Below are 15,736 nucleotides of genomic sequence, written 5' to 3' on the forward strand. Positions count from 1 at the left end.
GGTTATGTCTGGTTTCTGGCTATTATAAATAAGGCCACCATGAATGGCCATGTACAAGTATTTTAATAGACATAGGCTTTTGTTTCTTTTAGATAAATATATGACAGTGGAATGTCTGGATTACATGGTAGGTTTATGTTTAACTTTTTTTTTTTTTTTTTTTTTTGAGATGGAGTCTCGCTCTGTCACCCAGGCTGGAGTGCAATGGCACGATCTTGGCTCACTGTAACCTCTGCCTCCCAGGCTCAAGAGATTCTCCTGCCTCAGCCTCCCAAGCAGCTGGGATTACAGGCACCTGCCATCATGTCCAGCTAATTTTTGTATTTTTGGAGAGATGGGGTTTCACCACACTGGCCAGGCTGGTCTTGAACTCCTGACCTCAGGTGATCCGCCCATTTCGGCCTCTCAAAGTGCTGGGATTACAGGCGTAAGCCACTGTGCACGGCCTATATTTAACTTTTTAAGAAATTGTCAAACTTTTCTGCCAAAGCGGTTGTAGCCTTATACTTTCCTATCAGAAGTGTTTGTGTTTTAGTTTCTCCGCATACTTGCCAGCACTTGGTATAGGCAGTTCTTTTAATTTTAGACATTCTAAAAACACACAATGGCTTTTTTTCTTTCTTTTCTTTTCTTTTTTCTTTTTTTTTGAGGCAGAGTCTTGCTCTGTCACCCAGGCTGGAGTGCAGTGGCACAAACACAGCTCACTGCAGCCTCAACCTCCTGGGCTCAAGCAATCCTCCTGCCTCAGCCTTCCCAGTACCTTGGACTACAGGTGCATGCTACCTGTAGCTTGGCTAACCTTCCCTTCTGCTTCCCCTTCCCCTTTCCTTCTTTCTTCTTTTTCTTTTTCTTCTTCTTCTTTTTTTTTTTTTAGAAGTAGGAGCTCACCATGTTGCCTAGGCTGGTCTTAAACTCCTGAGCTCAAGCAATCTTCCTGCCTGAGCCTCCCAAAGCACTGGGATTACGGGCATGAACAACTGCACCTGGCCCATGGCATCTTATAATGGTTATAATTTCTATTTCTCTAATGATTAATGAAGTTGAGTATCTTTTCATGTGTTTATTTGCCATTCATCTGTCTTCTTGGTGACGTGTCTGTTCAAAATCTTTTGTCAATTTGTAGGGCAGAGTGCTTGTTTTCTTATTATCAAGTTTTGGGAGTTACTTTTATAATCTGGATACAAGTGCTTTATCATATATACACTTTAATTTGCAAGTATGTTCTCCAACTATGTGACTTCTTTTCACTTCCTTTAAAGTCTTTTGAAAAGCAGAAGTTTTGAGTTTTGATAAAGCACATTTTATCAATTTGTTCTTCTATGAATCATATTTTTGGTGTTGCATCTGGACTTTAGAGTCCATTCCCTTGATCTATTAATCTATGTTGATGCCGAATACCACACTATCTTGATTACTGTAGCTTTAGAACAAGTCTTGAAGTCAAGTTATATAAGTCCTCCAACTTTTTTCTTCTTTTTCAAAGTTTTTTTAGCTATTCCAGTTCCTCTGTATTGCCATATAAATGTTAAAATCAACTTGTCAATTTCTGCAAAAAAGCTTCCTGAGAATTTGCTTGAGATTATGTTGAATCTATGTATCAGTTTGGGCAGAATGACATCTTAAAAATATTGAGTTTTCCAACTCACACGTCTGATTTTTAAAAAACTTTTTTCTTGTAACATTGACATTTTTAAGATTAATTTGTGTTTCTATGTGTATATACTACATTTCTTCTAACTCTTGCATGAACTCAGCATGTCTTAGTTTACTATTGCTACTATGACAAATTATCACAAACTTAATGGCTAAAAACAACGCAAATGTATTATCTTACAGTTCTGGAGGTTAGAAGTCTGAAATTTATTTTACTAGGCTATAGTCAAGGTATCGGCAAGACTGGTTCCTTCTGAAAGTGCTAAGAGGAGAATCTGCTTCCTTGCCTTTTTCCGCTTCTAGTGGCCCCTTGTATTCTTTGGCTGTCACCCCTTCTTCCATCTTCAAAGCCTGTTGCTCCAATCTCTGCTTCCATCATCACCCTGCCTTCTCCTCCGGCTCCTGAGAACTTCTTATAGACTGGTGTCATTACATCAGGCCACCTGGGTGACCCAGGATAATCTCCCCATCTCAAGATTTTTAATTTTATCACATCTGCAAAGTAGCTTTTGCCATATAAAGTAACATTCACAGGTTCTAGGGGTTAGGGAAGGGCATCTCTGGGGACGCTTGTTTAGCCTACTGCACAGTGCCTGTGTCCACATTTTAGGCCCACTTTCCCTGTGGCAGGCATCAGGTTGTCCCCAGCTCCTTAACACTACAAAGAGTGTTGCAAAGAGCATTTGCATTTCATATCTTTTTATGAACTTGTGTGCAAACTTTCTTTTTTTTTTTTTTTGAGATGGAGTCTCCTTGCTGTTTCCTAGGCTGGAGTGCAATGGTGTGACCTCAGCTCACTGCAACCTCTGCCTCCCAGGTTCAAATGATTCTCCAGCCTCAGCCTCCCAAGGAGCTGGGATTACAGGCGCCCATGACAATGCCTGGCTAATTTTTGTATTTTTAGTAGAGATGGGGCTTCACCAGATTGGCCAAGCTTGTCTCAAACTCCTGACCTACGTGATCCGCTCACCTCGGCCTCCCAAAGTGCTGGGATTACAGGCATGAGCCACCACACCCAGTCAAGTGCAAACTTTCTTAGGATTTGTGCCCAGAAATGAAATTGCACTGAAGGATCACTGATGTGCTCCTGTGGTGATTACAGCTGGGAAATGACTGGTTGCTCTCCAGAAAGGCTGTGCTGGTCAATCTACCTCACCAACCACATATGAACTTTTCTGTCTCCGCTTTCTCACCAACATTTCCTATCACTTATCTTCTTAATTGTTGCCTATGGTTGTGTTTTGCATTTCTCTAATTACCAGTGAGTTTTGTGTATCTCTTCATGTTTGTTAATCTTTTGATTTCATCTTTATAAACTGCCTGTTCAGCCCTTTTGCCCATTTTTCTATTGGTGTTACTGTTTTCCAAGTTGGTTTTATTTAGAAAGTCAGTCTCTGGCCCTCTATCAGAAAAGTCTTATCCTAGGTTTTCTTGACTTTATAGTTTTACCTTTCATGTTTAGGTTTTCATCTATCTGGTGTCACCTTCATCTGTATTGTGACAACATGCAATCTTACTTTTCTCCATAGTGAGACAATTTTCCCATTATCAGCACTAAAAATTCTGTCCCTTATTGGTTTGTAGTGCTACTATTATTATATATTAAGTTTGTGTGTGTGTGTGTGTGTGTAATATTCTATTAGCTTCTTTGTTCTTACATCAATATCACACCTTTTTTATTACTATGGCTTTATGCTATGCTTTTTTTTATAGTGTGAAAGATCCACTCTACTATTTTCAAGATGGATTTAGGTGTTTTATTCTTCCATATACATGGTAATAAAATTTGAGTTCCTCAAAAATTTACTTCATAGTCATGATTATGATAGCATTGAAATCATGGATTAATTTTAAAACATTTATATCCTTACAGTAACAAGTTAGCCATCTAAGGGCATGGAATAGCTCCCCATTTTTTTCAGATCATCTTTTATGTTTTTAATCAAATTTAGTTTTCTCCACAGATGAATTCATGATTCTTGACCAGTTCATAGATTTTGGTACCATTGTGAATGAAGGATTTTATTTTAAATTCTCTTGTTGAGTACTTTCTGGCATAAAAACTGTATTCATTTTAGTAGGCTGATCACACTGACAACCTTTCTAAACTCTTGATTAGTTCTAATGGTGTGTTGTTGATCCTTCTTTTCTCTGAGTAGATGATCATATTTTCTGAAACCATGCCAGTTATATTGCTTTAGAAAATATTTTTCCCATAATCCCATGAAAGCTTCATTACCTAAATTAAGAGCCTCTCATTCAAGACATTGCTACTTTTCTTGTTAAGTATAATAACATTTGAAAGGTACTTAATGATCACTCTCTTTTTGTCATTTCATCATACCTGTGAGAAAGACAAGAACAGGAGAGTTGTAATTTACAAGGATATAGTCACTGTGAATTATTAAATATATATACTCCCTGCTGGGCCTTTCTCTTTAGAATGCTTTGTTTAGTCAACACTTTAAAATATACTTAGTTAGAAGAATAAATTTAGTTAGGGGAATAAAATTCAGAAAACCTGAATCAGAATTAAAGATAAAATGTGTAAAGTAATGACATCATATCCCAAGTAATTATCCCTCATTCAACATTCTGAGGATTACTAGATATTTTCCTTTCTCAGGTTGTTTGTTTACTCAGTAAATTACTCAGATCTAGCCTATTCTATAAAGGTTGGCTCATTTTTTCCAAGTCAATTACACATCCTGTTTTTTAAAGGAAACAAATAATAACTTGGAACTCTTTTTTTTTTTTTTTTGAGATGGAGTCTTGCATGCTCTGTCACCCAGGCTGGAGTACAGTGGCACCATCTCGGCTCACTGCAGGCTCTGCCTCCCGGGTTCACGCCATTCTCCTGCCTCAGCCTCCCCAGTAGCTGGGACTACAGGTGCCCGCTGCCACGCCCAGCTAATTTTTTTGTATTTTTAGTAGAGACGGGGTTTCACCGTGTTAGCCAGGATGGTCTTTATCTCCTGACCTCGTGATCTGTCCGCCTCGGCCTCCCAAAGTGCTGGGATTACAGGCGTGAGCCACCATGCCTGGCCGGGAACATTTTTTTAAGCTGTACCCATCTAGGAAGTGTGTAGTATCATGGTTTATACTTATATAATTACCCTAAAGTTGTTCTAAGTATTTGTTATGTCTTAACTCATTGAGGTCTTAACTCAGAAAAGTCTGATCCTTTTGACTGAAATATCTGGGGGAAAATGTCATTGGGTCTGGTGCTGGGGAAAATTGGGATCTGAATAATTTTTTATTTTATCTGTCACCTATCAACTTTCCCATCACGGGACACACTGCAGAGATGTGATGGTCCAGCAGAAGCGCAGTCTTCCCCTTATGCATTCACATGCTGGAGCTGGAAAAAAGCTGGAGGAATCCAACCCCTTCAAGTTATGAGGAAGAACCAACTCTCTTCAGCCCACCCAGCTGGTGAGAAGCAGGTACCAACACTCGGGTATGCTTTCTTTCACCCCAGTTCTTCCACCAGCACACAAAATGCCCTTCTTCCCACTGTCACAAGGGCGAAATGTAGTTAATCATCAAGAACAAGGATGGTGTGGAAGGAAAACGAAAGGGGCAGATACAGACTAGATAATAAGTAACACTGTATGTTGGGTACTTTTTTCTTAAGACTCATATCAATTCAAAAAAAAACATAGATTATAATAGCTAACACTATTAATCCTTGCTATATGCATTTTACATGGATTCTCTCATTTAATCCCTGCAAAAGCCTATGATATGGATGTTATTGTCATTCCTATTTTATAGATGAGAAAACGGGCTTCAAAATGTCAAGTAACTTCCCTATGATGCCACTAGACAATGGCAGAGAAAGGACTCAAATCAAGAACTCTTTGATACATAAATCCATGTCCTTAACCATCAGCCTATCCATGGGCAATTTTCTTACCTCCATTTTACAGCTGTGGACCTGGCATAGCCTAGTGTGGCAGAGTTCTTAGATACAAGTTATGGCAACCAACTCTGGTTCACTTGCACAGAAAGAAATTTGGTTCATTTATGCAGGAAGAGAAAACCTAGCAAAGCTCACCAACTCCAGGTTGCAAGAACCTTGCAGTTCTCTGAGGCACCCCATCTATGCTCCTATTGTCCACTGCAGAGCAGAACTCCATTTCCTCTTTCTTAGCAGATGGATTACTTCAGTCAAAACCCATAGCATCCCCCACACACCACACACTTTCTTTTTTGTCCGTCTTTCTTTCTTTCTCTTTCTCTTTCTTTCTTTTTCTTTCTTTCTCTCTCTCTCTCTCTTTCTTTTTTTCTTTCCTTTCTTTCCTTCCTTCCTTCCTTCCTTCCTTTCTTTCTTTCTTTTCTTCCTTTCTTTCTTTCTTTCTTTCTTTCCTTTCTTTCTTTCTTTCCTTCTTTCTTTCTTTCCTTCCTTCTTTCTTTCTTTCTTTCTTTCTTTCTTTCTTTCTTTCTTTCTTTCTTTCTTTCTTTCTTTCTTTCTTTCTTTCTTTCTTTCTTTCTTTCTTTCTTTCTTTCTTTCTTTCTTTCTTTCCTTCTTACAGAGTTTCACTCTGTCACCCAGGCTGGAGTGCAGTGGCATTATCTCGGCTCACTGCAGCCTCTGCCTCCTGGGATCAAGCAATTCTCCTCCTTCAGCCTCCTGAGTAACTGGGTCTACAGGTACACACCACCATGCCTGGCTAATTTTTGTATTTTTAGTAGAGATGAGTTTTCACCATGTTGGCCAGGCTGGTCTCCAACTCCTGGCCCCAGGTGATCTACCTGCCTCAGCCTACACTTTCTTTTTTCAATCCAGTGGCAAGAGGACTTTGAAATGCCCAGGTGTGAGTCTCAGCTTCAAATTTACAATGGAACCATTGCTGCCTCACCTGCTGGAAGCATTCTTCCCTTATTTATTAAGACCTCTAACAAACCCCAGAGCTCTGGGATCAGAAAACAAAATAGCTGCAAGTGGTTGTGAGGCTTTACTATTCCTCCAACCGTCCCTATTCACAGGAAGGATCCACTGCATGTGGATCGCTGGTTCCCACTCTCTGTATGTCCCAAACCATTACATCGAGTGGCGTGAACTCACCATTTTTGCAGGCCAAAAATGATGGTTCACTGGCAGTATCATTTAGTTTAAGAGCAAGGATTTCCCCCTACATTTGCTGTTTCTAGAACTGAGTCTTCATTTGGTTATGCTGCTGTTCTACAAGGCAGCTGCTTCTGAGATGTGGGCTACAAGGCAAGCTTGGAGAATCCCATAGACTTCAGCCCATTGCCTGTCTTCTTTCACTCAAAAATAAGTACTTTAGGCCAGGCGCGGTGGCTCACGCCTGTAATCCCAGCATTTTGGGAGGCAGAGGCGGGCTAATCACCTGAGGTCAGGAATTCAAGACCAGCCTGACTAACATGGTGAAACCCCATCTCTACTAAAAATACAATTAGCCAGGCATGGTGGCACGCACCTGCAGTCCCAGTTACTTGGGAGGCTGAGGCAGGAGAATCACTTGAACCCAGGAGGCAGAGGTTGCAGTGAGCCAAGATCGCGCCACTGCACTCCAGCCTGGGGGACAGAGTGAGACTCCATCTCCAAAAAAAAAAAAATTCTTTAGTGAGAAGCAATTCTATGTGGGTGTGAGATACCATCATGATTAATAAAGCATTCATGAAGGCCATGTGTGTCACGAAGGAAGAAGCTTGTTAGGAAGGAATGCCAATGCAATCCGGGTTCATAATAAGTGTTCATTCCAGTGACAACAAATTGCTACCTCTACAGTTATGGAAAAGATTCAGTGTAATCAACAGGCTACCAGAAGGCAAGCTGCTGCTCCTGAATATGGTGCCACATTGACCCTCAGGGTTCATCACTGAAATAGGCAAGTGGGATATGCAGCCAGGTGAGGTGGATATGCAGCCAGGTGAGGGCCCGTGCTTGTCTCTGAGCCCATGCATAGCTTCTTCCCTCCATGGCCTCTCACTTCATGTACCTATTGGGTGGCACTGGGTTTCTGAGGATAGTGGCTGACTGATATCCCGAGAGGATGGTCATGTCCACCTTATTGAAGAGCGCCTCCTTCACCGGGAAGAATTTTGGTGAGCATTATCATTGCATTCTTGGTGCCTGTTCTCAGAGGTCAGTCTATATTCTTTCCCTGATCTGGTCACCAACTCTTAAATCTTGCTCTTTACTAATTTTTTACTAGGTGGCCAAACAATTAATCACTGTCCACACAGCCTGACCTCAGCTCCTATCTCCTTCTTGGTAAAATAGAGAATGAGAAGAACCAATTAGTTATGCTGGGATGATTGCCTTTCTTTACTATTTTTCAAGAGTCAATGTCACTCTTTAGCAGTCTCTCCCAGCAAACACCTACACACTGTGCAAAGTCATATACACACAGATTTTTTTTTCCATTTTCAGTCAACTGATCAAGAGGATTCCCCATGAGGCTCAGGTGTAGGTTGAGGGAAGGGTCATAACATAGTAGGCAATGTACCTGGGTGTGCGAGCCATCTGCCCATACAATTTTCTTATGCCTTCAGGATCTGCACAGCCTGAGTGATGGTGCTTTGGGGAATGCCTGAATTTCTGGCTGGGAGGATGAGATAAAACCTACTTCATAAGGCAGAGCTCAGATTCACCTGGTATTCTATGATTAATTTTGCAACATCCGTCAGGGTCCAGTAGCAATCTTTTCTCAATAGAAAAATAATTCTTGCCAAGAGGTTGTGGCTTTACTTCTGAAACCCTGGCAGAGGCTTCATATAGTTGCCTCATTTGCCACTTGCACTTTGAACACCCTTGGATCCAATCTTAAGGCTCAAATGGAAGAGCTCTTTCTGCCACAGACTTGTCCAGTTGGAGACTGGTGGGGCCCTTCTTAAAGTTAGTAACCTTTCAATTACCTGGTGCATGGGGGAGAAAGCACAGCCAAATGTGGCATATGTTGCCTCCAAACTCCAAAGAGGTTCACAAAGTGTTGAACCTTTCTTTCTTAGGGGCTGCAAGATGAAACAATTAGTTCTTTACTTTTGAGAAGACATGCCTTCAGTACCCCCATGGATCTCCCAGAAAGTTTACTGATGTGTCCTTCATTTTATTTTCATGGGATACCTCTGGCTTATGCTATCTTACCAAGAAATCCATGGCACCTGCTATTTTCTGCTCTCTGAGCCCTATCATACTGATGTTATCAATGTGGTAGACCAATTTGATGTCTTTTGGGAAAGCAAAATGATCAATTTTCCTTTAGCACAGAGCCCTAAAGCAAGAGAATGAAAAGGTTCTGGTGCCCAGCCTGCCAAAAACAATCTTCTGATGTTTTGTATTTATTCGGATGGGAAAAAAGCATTTTTGAGATCAGTACTTGCATGGAAAATACCAGGGGCTGAGTTGGTTTATTTCAGTAGAGAGAGACCACATCTGGAACAGTGGTGGCAATTAGAGCAACCATTTTATTAGCCTTATGATAATCCACTGCCATTCCTTCTCCAGAACGCTTTTATCCTCTGCATCATCCTGAGCTCTGTTGCTTATAACTACTTCTGTTTCCAGTTCCTTTATCAATGAACATCCTTAATCAGAAGCAACAGAAACTGGCTCTGGCTGATTTATGTATGGTATAGCCCCTCTGTCTTTCAAGTCTTTGGTAAAAGAACTTATCTCTGGGCCATGCGCGGTGGCTCATGCCTGTAATCCCAGCATTTTGGGAAGCCGAGGCAGGTGGATCACCAGGTCAGGGGTTCGAGACCAGCTTGACCAACATGGTGAAACCTTGTCTCTACTAAAAATACAAAAAAAATTAGCTGGGCGTGGTGGGTGCCTGTAATCCCAGCTACTCAGGAGGCTGAGGCAAGAGAATTGCTTGAACCCGGGAGGCGGAGGTTGCAGTGAGCTGAGATCGTGCCCCTGCACTCCAGCCTGGGAAACAGAGCGAGACTGTGTCTCAAAAAAAAAAAAAAGAACCATCTCTGCAGTCGCCCAAAGGGTAGAACGTAGTTTTTTACTTACTATTTGCTAGGGAGAGCATGTGTCAAGGACTTCCATTCATTTCTTCCACCATTGTAGCCTTTACTCCACCTCTAACGGAGAGCTAAAGTGAGGACTGGACTGATTATTGAGATGACACGTGCAGTCAGTGGGGGTTCAGGGTTCAGGATTCAGGATTCCACTGAATCTCCTGGGAGAGGACTTCGGTCAAAACTCTATTTCTTACCTCACTCCCCAAAAGCTCCCTCTCTGATGAGAGGACCACAGTGGTGTTCTGGGTCTCCAGGAGGTGGTGCTTGCTAAGAGCATCAGCAATCTATCCTGTAGAAAATGGGAACCATGATACTATAAAAAGCATTAGCCTTCACCTGATTCATGCATCTCTCAATGTTTTGGTGAAGGGAATGTTTTGTTGGGACCCTCTTTGGAGATGCAGTAAGGTTTGAGGGAATGTGTTTCACTTACTTGCTCATGATAAATCTGCTCCCGTCCTTTCTCGCTCTCCAACCCCCACGTCTTTGGAGTCCTTCAACTATATTTTATCAACTAATGCCTGGCATCTCAATCTCATTCAGCAGGGACTATCATTGAGTACAGGTTTCTGCTGACTAAACAAGTAAACAACTGAATCTCTTCCTAACTGTCTGGGCTAGCTCAAAGAATCCAGACTCTCTGGAAAATATACCTATACCCGTGAAATTCAGTTCAATCTACAAGTGTATACTTCCCACCCTGATGTGGCTCTTCACAGTACATCTTCATATGTATTTACCAGATTTGTGTTCAACTAAATTACTTCTTTGGTGTGCAATTTTTGGGGGGCTAAGATTTGGTATTCTACTTGGCCTTCCAGAACATTCTGGGAGCTGAATCTACTTAAAAAGCTAATTAGATGTCTAAGAAAGTTGTAGATGTGGGTCATAAGGATAATTTTTGCCCAGATGAAGTAGCTGGGGAGGTTATTCCAGAAGATAGCAATAGCTTTGTCGCAAAAGAGAGGATGGACTTTCCTTGTCTGCATGGAGAACTCAGGGGGAGCCAGGGGATCCTCGCACTCTGAGTCCACTGGATCCCTGCAAGTCCCCATTTCAATCGCAGGCTTTTACTCATTCCTAATCAATGTGCTACATTTTGCATAAGAGACCTAGGAAAGCTGTGAATCCATAAGCATACAGTATCCAACTTTGAGTTTAGTTTTTGACCTCCTCATATCTATGGCTGCAAGAAATGAGTTTCCTGTAAAAATTCCAAGTTTAAAGATGATGCTTTGAGTCAAGAGTTTAGATATTTGAGCTTTTTTTTTTTTTCAAGTTGACCCCCTCTGTAGAGACAACCACCCCACCCTTAGATCTTTAATTCCTCATAACCTTCATAGCATTGTTGGCAGGGACCCATGTCCCTGCTGAAGCCTGCTGTGAGGGAACGGGAATTTTTTGAAGGATGACAGGTCATGATGAACCGTTTTGCCACCAAGCCATAAGACCTGACAGAGTCACATCCAGCATTTTTTTCCTGCTGTCTGCCCCAACTAGGCATGATAACAAAACCCATATTCTCCTCATTACCATAAGGTCTGTTTCTGATAACCACTCCTGGTTCCAATTTCCCCATCTATGGGCATTTTCAGTTCTAAGCAGCAGAAACTTACTGTGGTCCATTTAAACAGAAAAGAAACTAATTAAACAAGATACCACGAATCTCAGAGAATTTCTAGAAGGGTAAGAGAACAAGGAATAATTTCCCCAAATCAGATCACAGAATGTATCTGTGAAGATTATGGCTCTTGTCTCCCACGTCTGACACCTAGTTCATGAGACACAAGAACCAACACTATGGGATCTGTTATCCTGGGATCTTGACTTGCTACAACCATTACTGCACCAGGGAGAACTTCCTATGGTGCCACCTCCTTGTGCCACACTCTGACTTCTAGTGCAGGGCACAAGAATTTCATGGTGGAGCTGAGTCATGCCTTTGCCCTAGCAATCAGGGAGGCCAAGGAAACCTGGCATTTTCAGCTCTGATAATGGGAACTGGGCTCTGCTTTTCAAAAAACTTGTGAGGCGGGAATTCCCTAAAACTAGGGAGGGGATTGTCCAAAACTTTGATTCATATATACTACACCATGTCACGGGATACATCAACAATTCAAAAAATTCTCATTGAGTAGCTATTGTCTTGGGAATAGATAGATGAATAAAATAAAGTCCCTAAGATTATACAGCTTAGAATCTTGTGTGAGAACCTCATCTAAATAAGTATGAGGCCCTGAGAGCACAGAGGAGGAGATCATTCATTTCAACTTGGATAACTGAGGAAGACTTAGTAGAAGGAATGATATTTGCATTGGGTCTTGAAGGCTAAATAAGGGCCTATTAAAGAAAAAGTGATGAGTAGGATGAGGGACACATAAAGAGAGAATTCTATAGTGTAAGTATTTATTAAACTTGATGGCATAGTCAGGGAATGTCAAATAGTCCAAAGTTAGTAGGACAACCTAGCTAAAAAGGGACATAGAGAATAGATTTCAAGATCTTGAAAACTAGGCTGGATATCTACCTTCTAAGGGGAACCAGTAAAGACATTAAAGCTAGGAAGAAAAAAATACAAAACTTCTGTTTTAGAAAGAGAACTTTGGAAGATGGTTTTAAGTGGGAGGAGGCCATAATCAGGAGGAAAGTTAAGTGAGTTTTTGCCAGTGGCGAGAGATTACAAGGGTCAGAAGAAACACAAAGGTCATGACGATGGATGGGATTGGCCCGAGAATATTTTGGAAGCACAATTTATTAATATTGGTGATAAAATGAATATGAAGTACAAAGGAAAGGGAAGAATTAAAGATAACCCTAATGTTTCTGGTTTGAGTGTCTGAGCTGGAAAGCCATTGACTGAGGTTGAAATACAGGAGGAAGTGACAGGTGCAGGAAGAAAACATACTGTTTGGTTATGGACTTTCAGAGTTTGGGGCATTTGAGGCATTCCTGCTGTCTGCCCCAACTAGGCATGATAACCAAACCCAGATTCTCCTCATTACCATAAGGTCTGTTTTGAAAGGTATTTGGGTTGGAAAGTTGGATCTACAGACCAAGAGAGTGGGTCTGGCCTGGATATACAGATTTGGGATTCATAGGCACAGGAGGGGTGGTTGCTGGCCTGAGAGCCAACCGGGTTGGCTAGGGATAGTGGACAGAACTGCAGACTCCTAGGACCAGCAACACTAAATTTTTAAATAGGAAAGGACTGGAGAAGTGGGTGGAGAGGTAGAGGAAAAGCAGGAGAGAACACATTTTTATAAATAAAAGAGAGGAGAGGGAAGGTAAAGGAGTTATGAGAATCGGGGGTTACAATGGGGCACTCAGCTCCTTTTTTGAGCATGTCAGTGGAATACTAGCAGCAGGACCCAAACATCAGTGAGTCTTGGAAGGGAAGCAAAGAAGGGGAGCCGAGGGGGAGCACGGTTTCATGACTAAGAGCTGAGTAGGAGCCAGACTCCTGATATCTGACTCCAGACCCGCACACTCCTCTGGGGCTCCCCAAACACATTGCTGGCACACAGTCCCTGCTGGCCAAAGTTTGCACATGAAAAAGGGGTCCTGCCAAGAACCAGGTTTGGACTCTAAGTTAAAGAAAGTTGAATATGCTTTTTTACTGCCAGATATCTCAGGGAATGTGAGACTGTTTAATGTGCATTGAGAATCTCTACAAGCTGGAGATGACACAAACTCTCAGAACCTGCGTGTTCCTTGGTCGTGAGTTCTCATTTCTTGAAATGGGTGTTTCAAAAGACACCTAGGGAGAACTATCATCCTGTTTTATCCACTGTACCCAGTTGCTTCCATGAAAGGGTTATGTCAGAATGCAGTGTAGACTCAGGGGCCTGAGAAGGCGGGGGCACTACTCCCACCGCTGAGAGCCTCAGAGACTTTTAGCATCAGCAAACTGGCTGAATTGCAACCATTCAGAAATGTCTCTCCTTTTTTCATATTTCAATATTTCTGAAATCAAGGTGGGCCTTATAATTGATAAATATATTTAATATAGTGCTTTTGGCTGGGTGCAGTGGCTCATGCCTGTAATCCCAGCACTTTGGGAGGCTGAAGTGGGTAGATCACCTGAGGTCAGGAGTTCGAGACCAGCCTGGCCAGCATGGCAAAACCCCGTCTCTACTAAAATTACAAAAATTAGCTGAGGGTGGTGGCGTGTGCCTGTAGTCCCAGCTACTTGGGAGGCTGAAGCAGGAGGATCCCTTGAGCTAGGGAGGCAGAAGTTGCAGTGAGCCAAGGTTGCACCACTGCATTCCAGCCTGGGCAACAGAGCGAGACTCTGTCTCAAAAAAAAAAAAATATATATATATATACACATACATATATATACACACATATATACATGTGTGTATATGTATGCACAAATATACACGTGTATATGTATGCACAAATATACACGTGTATTGTATGCACAAATATACACGTGTATATGTATGCACAAATATACGTGTATATGTATGCACAAATATACGTGTGTATATGTATGCACAAATATACGTGTGTATATGTATGCACAAATATACGTGTGTATATGTATGGACAAATATACGTGTGTATATGTATGGACAAATATACGTGTGTATATGTATGGACAAATATACGTGTGTATTGTATGTACAAATATACGTGTGTTTATGTATGTACAAATATACGTGTGTATATGTATGGACAAATATACATATATGTGTGTCTATATACACAAATATGTATGTGTGTATATATACATATATATATATAAAAAACATAGTGCTTTTTTTCTTAATGCCCCATGGTTGTTATTAAACCAATAGTGTAGAACAACTCAGATATTCATATTGCTGCAGGCAATTTTAGTACTGAGGGATGATAAAATTAGTGAGAGAAAGTTTGAAAGGAAACAGGACATTTACATAGCCTCAAATTATCTCATTTGCTCCCTGCTTCCTTTTTTATTACAAAGGGAGAAGTAATAATGTTACTATGGAGAAACCTGGCAGACTCCACCCTGACCAAGGGACCAAGGTTAACATCAGCAGTCATAAGACATATTGGCATCAGGTACCTCAAAATATGATACACTGAGAAGACCACATCCCCTCTGTAATAGCTCCCCAATAATGCATCACCTCTGTCTAGTCATGAGAAAACATCAGGCACAGCCAAACTGAGGAGCATTTTGCACAATACCTGAGCAGCATTTTTCAAAAGACAAGGAAAGACTGAGCTGAGCGACTGTCACAGATGGGCGAGGAGCAGGAGACATGAACCTACATGCAAGGTGGGACGCTGGATTTGGTCCTGGAACAGAAAAAGGACCTTAGTGAAAAAACTGGTGAAATCCAAATAAAAGTCTGCAATTTGACTAACAGAATCATACGAGTTTCTTCATTTTATAATTATATTATGGTTACTTAAGGGTTAACAAAGGGGAAGCTGTATGAGGAGTATACAGAAACACTTTGTACTATTTTGGCAACTCATCTTTGCATCTAAAATTATCTCAAAATAGAAAGTTAAAACCAGAAAACAGAGATTTAGCCCCTTCCCCGTGTGATGCCCTGTACAGCCTTGGGACTCTTCAGAGAGTCCCCACAGCAAGAAGGCTCTTACCAGATGCATCCCCTTGACCTTGGACTGTCCTGCCTCCAGAACTGTACCCTGAAAGCCACTTTCTTTCCCTTCATGGGAGAGAATCAAAGACACGGGGAAGTTGTAGGCCACAGCGACCAAAAGGAAAGTTGAGATGAAGCTGCAGAGTGAAGCTTCTGCTTCCTCAACTCAGTTGAGCAGCATAAGGTGGTGGGAGCAGCAGGGACTAGGCAACACTCAGCTCACCCGGGACAGTCGCCAGGCTTAGGAGGGGCAGAATATGGTGTTTGCCTCGTCACTGAAACCAGAAGTTGTTGCCTAAATATACTAACAAAAACTCTCTCTGAAGTCTCTGTTTAAGAGTCATGGAAGATGGGAAAATTAAGTTATTTCTTATCAAATCCAACTCAAAAGGCACAAAGAGCTGCTTATGCTCATCACCCGTGTGACAGCCAACTTTCCTTTTTTCACTAACCCACACAGGGGCCTCCGAAAAGTA

This window comes from Pongo pygmaeus, chromosome 7 (genome assembly GCF_028885625.2).
Source record: "Pongo pygmaeus isolate AG05252 chromosome 7, NHGRI_mPonPyg2-v2.0_pri, whole genome shotgun sequence".
NCBI classification, from domain to species: domain Eukaryota; kingdom Metazoa; phylum Chordata; class Mammalia; order Primates; family Hominidae; genus Pongo; species Pongo pygmaeus.